Consider the following 10,463-nt stretch of genomic DNA (forward strand, 5'->3'; position numbering starts at 1 on the left):
AGAGCTGATATTTCATGGAAAGGAAAAACATGAATAGCACTGAATGAATAGTCCCCTCAATACACCTAGACAGTCCTGTAGCACTGGATTCTGAAGGGGTAGTGTTTGAGGACAACACACCAGTGTTTCGGGCTCAACCACTTTAATTATCAAGGAAAGCAAAGGTGTAACTGCTACAGTACTGTAGAAAAGGGTGGTTGTACTGTAGAGAATAGTGTGAAAATGACTTTGGTTTGAGACAGTTATTTATACTCCCAGAGCTCACAGGAGTACGGAGCCACTTGTATGATCCCATACATCAGATGTGAGCAGGAATCTCGTCTCTTATTCACAGCCTATTTCAAACTATGACCTCTTCAGCTTCTGAATTGAGTGCTTTGATCCTCAAGTCCAGCAGCTTACAGCAGCTTTAAAGGGACTTCTTTAAATAATTGGTTAGCAAAGCTTGTTTATTTGCAGTTTACACCAGCTTCCACCATTTCAGACGCTCCAGCTCTCTGGTCCCTCAATGAAAAAGTTCCCCATAGTTGAACTCAATTCGCAAAGAAAATTGGGCATAATTCACTTTGCTCTTGCCACAAATTGCGGAAATTCCATTTGAGTGAACAGATTATTTTCATGGGTGTTTGTGCTTTTCTTGATAGAGAGAGACTGACAGGAAAGGCAGGGGAGAGAGAGGGGATGACATGCAGCAAAGGGCCCTGGGTTTGAGTTGAATCCAAGCGGCTGCAGTAATAATATAATCTGTAGGCAACAGGACAAGCTTTTGGTGAAAGAAGTGTTAGGTTAGGTGGTTTCCATTTTGTAGTGTTAGTAGTATTGACCAATCAGGTTTGAGCGGGTTTAGGTTGAATGCAGGTAAACAGTCTGTGAGGAGAGCAAAAGAGGCGGAACGCACTGGCCTGAATAATATTCAGATAATTTGGCTTTTCATTGGTTTAGATATAGCTTGTAAACTGGCTACTCGTGAAACTGTCCGGTCGTACACGTCGTCTCTCCACTTCAACTCCACTCCCGCATCTGGAGTTGCTAATCGGACTGTAAACAACGAGCAGCTCACAGAAAAGGAAGTCGTAGCCCAGATATCTGCGGGCTACACTGGAACCCCAGAAATGTAGACCCCTGACCCCAGAGGCATATTATGGAAGTAAGACCGATGGTTGATGGGTTCCGACATTGCTGCGGTAAGGACTCAACCTTAAAGGTACACGCTCTACCCAGTGAGCTACCAGTGTACCTGGAATTAACTCAACTTTTGCTGTTTTAAAATGCTGCAGTGACCAGGCCCTGGGAATAAAATCATTTTCCTTCAATGAGTGTTGCCAGGAACATTGTCCAGTATGTGCCAGCTGTGGGGGACGGCCAGCCACCTTGACCTCAGCATCAAACCAGAGATAGGCAGGGCTCACTGATCTGTGAACAAGATCTCCTTTTATCTCTGAGAACTGGCAGGCAAAGCCCTTCGGCTTATCAGGGGCCTGTTCTCGTGCCAAACCGTGACACCACCACCTCTGATCCAAACACTGGATGTATTTCTGTTACAACTGGGTTCAAGTAAAGGAATGAAAATGGTTCAGTGGTTCAAGACATTGTAAATTGTGTCTCCCTTTTAACTCCTATGCCTTAATTTGTCCAACGTTGTCAAGCGACTCCATTATCTTCATGCTTCACTGGATTGTGGGAAATATACACACTGAGTCAGCACCTCCCTCCATGGGCCTAATGTTATGGTAAAACATTCCTTTGACATTACCTTATTTCTTCTTTCTATTTCACACTGTACTTTGGGAATCTCCCTTTTCACGGGCAGCAGCTCCGGGTCCAGCCGATGAGTGTCTGCCAAGGTTGGAGCTTGTCTGTGTGTGTGTGTGTGTGGGGGGGGGGGGGTGTTTAAACGTGTGGGAGAGACGGTAGGCCTACTTTACGGCCTATGCCTTAGTTTCCAAACATTTGGGAAATATCTTTTGTGTACCTGATTGATCACCAAAGATGAGTCAGGCAACATATAACATGAAACAGGGTTAACAAATCCTGCGTGTGCATGATGCACAACACACATTTCTGTAAGCAGGCCAGGTATTTGAGGATTGAATCTTCATGCGGAATATCAGTGACAGAAAGTATTATGGTTCCAGAGGCCCAGTAGCCGCGCAGATTAGCAGCAGGTGGCCGACGACTGGATGTTTGGGGAGCCGAAGGAATCCCGCTAACTTGTTTACTTGACCTTGGCCTGCCATCAGTTGCTCACGACCCACAGCGGGACTGTTTACAGAGGAATCTAAGCGGCTCCAGAGCATTATTAACTTCTCACACAAACCATCGTTTCTCACACTCATTTTGTATCATAAGCAGTGCAGTCAGTGGTGTATAACTCCCATTCTGGCTTTCTTTCTTTGTGTGTGTTAAATACTGAAATAAGCTTTGCCATTTGGGGGCAGTGCAACAAGCTGTAACCACAACATCAACTATCACCTTAAAGTTGGGATGGAATGAAAAGGCCTTTTTAACCCTTTGATATTACATCCATGGTCATATTGTGCAACTATTTAACAATATATGCAAAGAAAAAAAAAAAAAAAAGTTCTTTGTATTTTTATATCAAAATCCCATCATCTATTCTTCCTGTAAAACAAAGTATGAAGTGTGCTAATGTTAACTAGAACCAACAATATAACATCAATCAATCTGCAACTTTTAGTGACTTCTATCAAGCCGCCTGACATTGTGGTAGAAGGACCCTGAGCTGCAGCCGCCCTTACAGCCAACCACTCTCAGAACAGAAGCTAAAGACACTCTAACTTCAAAATCACTGGGACTCTAAAGTATGTATGAGACATGCCTTATTTACACATTGAGCAAACGTTTGGAACATTAGCATCAGTCTGAGTTCTGTTCGTATCCAGCTGATTCTATTCACTCTCCATTTTGCTCTCCACCAATTCATGAGGGACACATCTCTTTAGCCTTTAAATGCTCCACAATGTTCACCAGTTAGTGGCTAACTTTTCCTACAGTTTGGTGCTGAGCAGTAAGTGAACAGTGGGATTATGTCGTTTCCACCTTGTGTCTACAGAGATGAAGTATCATCTTTTTTTAAGGCTGCAGGCATGGCGTCACTATGGACACCTCATGTTGTTTTTGTATTTGCGGGTCACTCTGTTATGTCCATGTTTTTCTTTTTAGCAAGAATCTGATGATAACTCTGGGCAATTTTGATCATCGCGTCATCACAGTTGGGTATTTATGGTTTCCAAACTGACCGTAATGCAAGAATTAAAAGTCCTAAAGGCAAAACTGTCACTTAAAGACACCTCAGATGTTTTACTTTAGACACACACGTGAGTGCAATGCTTTCAGCCTTTCCACTAATTCTGATCTGTGAGGAAAGACAAGGACAAGTGAATTATTTTGAAAATCATCAAGTTAAAGTTAGATCTTAAAACTTGGAGTGATAACCAAACAGAAGCTCTTCTGTCTGGCTATTAAAGTGTGTGATTGCAGTCTCGGTAGCAGCCTCTCCCTGCTGCGCGGGGATAAGGAGCCCTGCTGGTCTAGGATCAGAGGCTGGAGGCTGTTGGCTGTGGAGATCAACTGCAACAGTGAGGGCCTGTCATGTACGTTTAGCCCGGGACTAAATGGAAGGAGACTGAAGGCAATTTACCACACCCACACACACACACACACAACAGTAGCAACAGCGCCAACAAAGCATGGCTTCTGCAGACCTGAGGTAACAGACCTGACAGGCACTGTAACACACACTTTAAAACACACGTGGCAAACACACACACACACACACACACACACACCCACACACACACACAAACCGACTCGTTTCACATCCAGCCCTCCTCCCAGGCCTCTCCCCAATAACACCCCCAATGCTTGGAGCACACTCCCTGTAGTGCAGTTTATTCATTCCTCACTTCCTCTGAGCTGCCACGGTGACAGTTTGAGAAACAGCCAATGGTCAACGGTCATTTGATAGTTATGGTTGCTGTCAGGTAAAAACCTTGAATGTCCAATAAGTCACTTTATCACACGTCTTCCTCATGAGATGCGAACGAGCGAACATCAGATTGTTTCTGTGTTTGCTGATAAAGACGTCCTAACCTGCAGTGCTGCAATCAAGACTAGAGATGCACCCATACTGATACCCATAGTGATATTGGTCCAATATTGAATTCAACAGGTGGAACTGGTATCGGTGACAATTTGTTGATTATCTGATACTGTTATTCTAATAAGTAACAATTAAGTACATTTATATCTATATATTTATTTGTTACATTTTCTTTTACAAAGTTTACAAAGCAATCTTTAAGTCTCGCCTGATGTTGCCTTATACATGCAGCTTATTAATTAAACACTGGTAATGGTTCAGAACTCGTTATCAGACGATCGGTGCATCCCTAGTGAAGGACACCGAGACCGATTCAAAGTCATGGCTAAGACCAGAGTGTATCGAGGCCGATACAAGACCAAGACTTTGAGGGGTTAAGACCAAGTCAAGACCAAGACCAAGGCAGGGCGAGACTGAGTCAAGACCAAGACCAGACTAGTCCGAGTCCCACACTGCATGACACGCTTACAATCAAATATGGAACATGCAAACCATAGACACTCTGAAAGATCTACATTAACATAAAAACAGATGAAGATTCCTCTTCATTCACTTCTTTTATTGTCATATGTTCTGTATATGTGTGTATGTGTAAGTGTACCATGAGAAACATCTTGATAATCAAAAGTTTGGGAATATTTCTTTGTTTTCTATGAGCAATCACAGTAGTGATGAAAACAAATAAATCAGACAATGCACAAGCAGATGAGTGAGTAGTCTTGAAATAAAATCCAGAGTCTGTGACCGAGACAAGACCGAGTGAAAGTGAATTTGATTCAGAGACGAGACTGAGACCTTTGTCCTGGGTCATTGACGTTTCCGTTTTCCGTCCGGTCTGCAGTCAACATGGACAAAAACAGTAATCTACTGAGTGGAAAATGGCCGAGATGGCCCGGTTGAAGTCTTGCTTCAAAAGCTGTTTCAAACATTGCGCATGGTGAGATCACAGAGATTGACTGTAAAACTGTAACTCTAATGTAACTGAATGACCAACAGGACTGATGGTCTGCAGGCACGCTATAGCTGCTCTGAGAAATTGCACATGAGCACAGCAGTGCTTTGAACTAAATGCTAACAGGCTCACAATCACAATGCAAACGAGTCGATGTTTTCATGCAACATTTACCACGTTCACATCTTACATCGGACTTAAAACTCCGCATTAAGGTCTGCATTCATACGAGGGATATAGAGCTACCATGGGCCGCAGGAACCGTGATCGGTCTGCTTGAGCTGCCCGTGCTTTCTCTTCCAAGTTCCCTCAGTGGAGATGGTTTAATGACGACTCAGATGTTGTCTCCTTTTCAGCAGCGCACATCTAACAAAAACATTTCCTCTTCACGATGAGTGAAGGAAAATAAAGACGTCAACTGCATGGTAGTGGTCTCCTATTCAGTAATGATAAGTTACTTGGATGTAACTTCAGTTCTATGTATATGTCATAGGCCACAGTAGCTGTATGGTAGCTGTATGTTAGCTGTATGGTAGCCGGTGGGAATGTCATTAGTTTTGCAGGTATCGAACACATTGAGATTTTGACCCTTTGTGGCACTAGATGGAATTCAGGGGACCACCAACTTTGGCTACTTTGTCAGGAAACTGTCTCTACCCAATTTTTCGCCAATGCATCAAGTAGATGCTGGATGTCGAATTTTGGGGGATAATTGAAGACTTTGATCCCCTTGCGGCGCTCGACATAAGTCGGAAGATCACCAACGTGAGTACAATATATCATCCGGAGACATTTCATATCTTTCATGGCAATCCGTCAAATAGTTGTTGAGCTATTTCACACAAAACCAAAAATGTCGACCCTCATGGCAATGTGAGACAGATCACCAAAGACTTAGATTGTTTCTCTGGGGACCATGTGGGCAATCCATCCAACAGCTGAGACGTTTCAGTCTGGACGAAAGTGGTGGACCAGCCGCCATCAGAGCAAAAGTAACTAATCCATTCAAAAGACATGATAGATAATCCAGTTTACAGGCTGCATCATATCTTATTTTAATCTTGTATTTCATTATCTCTACTGCTGGTTCAGATTACACATTTTTGTAATCTCTCTTCACACCACCTTTGCTGTAGTTGCGCTAAATTGGACCAAATCCATAACAAACTGTCAACGGTGTCTCATGTCTGTACGCTTATCTCTCATATTATACCAAGCTTTACTGTAATGCCTCATTCTTATCACTGAAACACACTCACTGTAAACACACACACACACACACTGTCCTGTCTGAAGTGCTGCTCCTCTCCTAATTGATTGCCCTATCAGTCCTGACACATTCAACTGCGCTGAAAGGAGGCAGGGAGGGAAAATCGAATTATCAGCCTTTCAAAACAAAAGCGGCGAGGCAGAGATGATAAGCCTCGGTGAAGACCCGGGGAAGATAGCGGTGTGTTTTTGAAGGTGATTCAAACCAGACCTGGGCCGTTCAGACACTTTCCAATAACTTTTTTTTTCTTGCGCTCCACGGAGAACCAGATGAGGAGGCTTATCATAAGCATTCCGATTATGTCAAATGACTTATCACATTTAATTTTAAATGCTCATATCTGGCTGCTAATTAGGCTCAAGAAGTCTCGCCTCAAATGAAAAACAATAATGTATTTTAAAATGACACATAGTTTTACTGAAACTAGTTGAGGCACAATCTGAGGGGGGTCAGTAAAAAGGTTTCTTCAAGTTTCTTCACGTTTCACGGGGGGGGGGCATTAGTCCAGGGTATCCATCCATCCCTCATCCATTTATTCATCTGTATCTGTCCTGCATTCAGCTCCCAGCAGTCGTCCTACACCGAGCAGCATCGTCACAGTCTTTAATGCTTGTCAGAGCAGCAGTATTTCATGTTCCCCTCTGCCCCCTGCAGGCCCTGCTGCTGTGATTTAGAGCGAGATGAGAGAGAAGCAGAAGCAGGAGGCCCTGGATGGAGGAATGCCTCCATCCTTCCTGCTTTTTAACAGCACCGCTGGGGGAACCACCAGCGGGGACCTGTACAGCTCAAATCTAAGATGTGACACTGCAAGGGTTTTACTGAAAAGGCCAATGTGAGGTCATACTTTTTAGAGGTACTCTTACTGTTCATGTTGAAAGTTTGTAAACCTTCAAATATATACATTGTTAGATTGATTCAGGCCTGAAGGTGAAATGATTAAATGTAAAAATAAATCTTAGTATTTGCATTTTTTTTTCAACTTCCAGTGTTTACAGACATTTTGTGTCCACACTAAAAACGCATATTACAACAGGTGGATTAAAACAAAGTGACCTTACAAAATTAATACAGTATATAGGTGACATGTTAGCAAACAGATATGAAGCAACAAAATCATTTACGCTCTAAAAATGCACTATTCACTCTCTTTTAGCTCTGTTTTGGTCCCCACCAACTGCCGAGGGAAACATCTGGCACTGTAGCAGCTATGTGCTCCACTATGTTCACTATATATAGCTCCTAACTTTGTTTTGGTCAGGAGCTGGGATGATAAAACGGACAAAACCACAAGCAAAACATAACATGGGTGATTATTATCTTAGGGTCACGATGAGTAACCCATTTCACGCTACACTTTGTCATTTGATTCATTGCTGATATAAAAATGTTGATTCGTGCAGCTTTAAGTCGTGATTTTTTGTATGTGTTTTCAACTTGTCCTGTTCCAGCATGCAGAAAGGCCCAGAAAGACTTTCTTTGCAAAAGGCCTTCACTGAACTCTCTTTTCCAAAGCTGATACTTGTGCTTTTGTGTCGATGGAACATCGATAAATCTCCATCTAAGAAAACACTATCAGGGAACACGTGAGGAATGCGTCAGATCATCAGATCTCTGAGCCCCCCTTTAAGGCGGTGATATATATGAAGCGGTTCTTCAAGGTGCAAGGTGATCAAAGGCGTGGCAGAGGTCTGGCCTCAGTTTACGAGAGTGTGGTGGTCAGGTGACGGGCCCCCCCGATCACAGTGGGGGGAACTCACTTTTCCACAAGTGCACATCTGTGTTTGGCCCCCATAAAGGCCCTGAACTAATGCAGAATGGTCTGCTCAGACCTCTTCACCGAATTCCTGTGAATTAGGGTGACTTATGACCCTCAAAAGGCTATTCTGTTATCAGTGACATGGTTAATTGTTTTCTCCCTGTCTTCATATAATCATCATTACTGCCCCGAAGGAACCGTCTTTTCAAAAGATGCCAAAATGTTTTCATGTGTTTGACTTTGTGCCTGTAAGATCAGTCTCATGACAAAATGAATCCATATTATAGTTCATAAAGCAGCAGTATAGTCTTCTTTGATACTATGAGGCATCTGTACCGCATGTGTGTTTTCTCACAGCAGCCAGATTTAGTAGTTTTAAAGTGAAGTGGCTGAAAATCAGGTGAGACTTGGACGAACTTCAACATCATAAAACAATATCTTTAATATGTTTTGGTACCCTGACGTTATAGGTTGACACGCACTATTTAGCCACCAGCTAAAGAAGCACGATTGACTCAAACCACATGGCGAACTTGACATGAAATTAAATGAAGTTCAGTCCTTGCATGACAAGCAGTGTTGTGGATTTTGGCAGACAATACTAGGTATAGATTTTTACAGAATTGGTTAATTGATGGAAATATGATTACATCTAAGAATAGAATACAGACCGACTCAGCGGAGGAATCCCAGAGGTTGAAGTGCACCCATTGGGTAGATAATTCAAAAGGAGCCCAGACACTGGAACTGCTTATGCTGTATTGTAGATCCAAATTCCCAGCATTCCCTAATGGACCACTGGAGAACACAACATTTTCAGCAAAGACTGAAGAATAAGCAGAGGCCAAAAATAGACACAGAGGGGAATTGTTTTGTTTCTTTTGTTCTTTTCACGTGTTGGTACACTCTGCTCACATTCCTATTCCGATCTGCAATATTTTTAACTTAACCTTAAATCATCTGACCTTTTAAAATGTCTTCATCTCGGTCCATTTCCATGCACTACAAAACTGCAGCTCACACAATGAATCTAGCTCAGTGTCACACAGCAGTCAGGGTCTGATCTGCTGTCTATGTGTTGCTTAAAGGAACAGTGTGTAGTATTTAGGGGGATTTATTGGCAGAAATGAAATATGATATTCATAAATATGTTTTCATTAGTGTATAATCACCTGAAACTAAGATTTGTTGTGATTTCATTAGCTTAGAATGTTTCTACAGTAGCCCAGAACAGACAAACCAAACACTGGCTCAAGAGAGCGCCTTTCACGTTTTTAAATCACCTGAAGGCCACCGTAGTTCTCCAAAGTGCTTGGAGACAGAGGGGTGAGCAGAAGGGTGTTCAGTTGGATGCAATACGGGGGAATTCTCTGGCTCTAGCTGTTTAAATGCTAACTAGCTAGTTGCCATCTTTGCATGTTTGTTGTTGGGCAGGTTGTGTACTGTGATCTTTTAGAGCTTTTTCGCTGAAAACCGCTTCCTGCTGCCGCTGGAAACAACACTGATGAGAGCCGTGAGAGTGAGTCTAAATGGTCAAGGTGTGCAGAGTAAAAGTGAAAATAAAATAAAAAAAGGTAAAAGATTTTATAAAGCTCTTTAGGGTTGATGGGAACTGCAGATTCAGGTGATTCTCCATGAGCTGGCCCCTTTGACACAACACAGTCGTTTGAACCATTGTTGATATAAAAATATTGATTAGTGCGGCTTTAACATATATTCATGTCAATAAAGCAGTGAGTCCTACAGTAAGAACAGGTACCCTGACCTTGTTAGAATGACGAAAAAAATCCCCCAAATTGAGTCCTTAAACCAGAAAATGAGTCAGCATTTCTACACTACCGGTTCCCTAGTCTGGAAGTAAACAGGTTTTAATGTGTTTGTGGTTAGATGCCTGAAATAAGGTCTGCGGTTAAAACAAGCTTCAGAGATTTTTGCTCCACAATATAAAATACGTCTGATTATGAAGCATTTACGCATCTTAATGAGACTACTACACGTCGGCCTTCACAGCCTCAGCGTGTTAACTCGCGCTCATGTGACCGAGGTGTGGTTCTTTTTACTTCTGCCGATTGCATCCACGCTTCAAAACTCATAAAAGTGGTGTTCATTTGTGAAGATTATCTTGCTGACCAAAATGTGTAAGTATCGTAAAAGCTGGTCTTCTGCAGAGCTTACTTTCTGCGATAATCCAAAATCCAATAGAAAAATCCAATTGGCTTTTTGTCAGGGCAACCAGTGAGATGCTAACATCCAGGTTGGCCCACAAAAACACGTCATCCCTGCAGCACTCTGTCTCCTCTCAGGTCACTGTTCATGTTTACACAGTTCACAGCTGAGGTTCAACACTATTATCCCCCCCCCC

The sequence above is a fragment of the Anarrhichthys ocellatus genome, unplaced genomic scaffold (genome assembly GCF_004355925.1).
Source record: "Anarrhichthys ocellatus isolate YVR2014 unplaced genomic scaffold, GSC_Weel_1.0 scaffold133, whole genome shotgun sequence".
Taxonomy (NCBI): Eukaryota; Metazoa; Chordata; class Actinopteri; order Perciformes; family Anarhichadidae; genus Anarrhichthys; species Anarrhichthys ocellatus.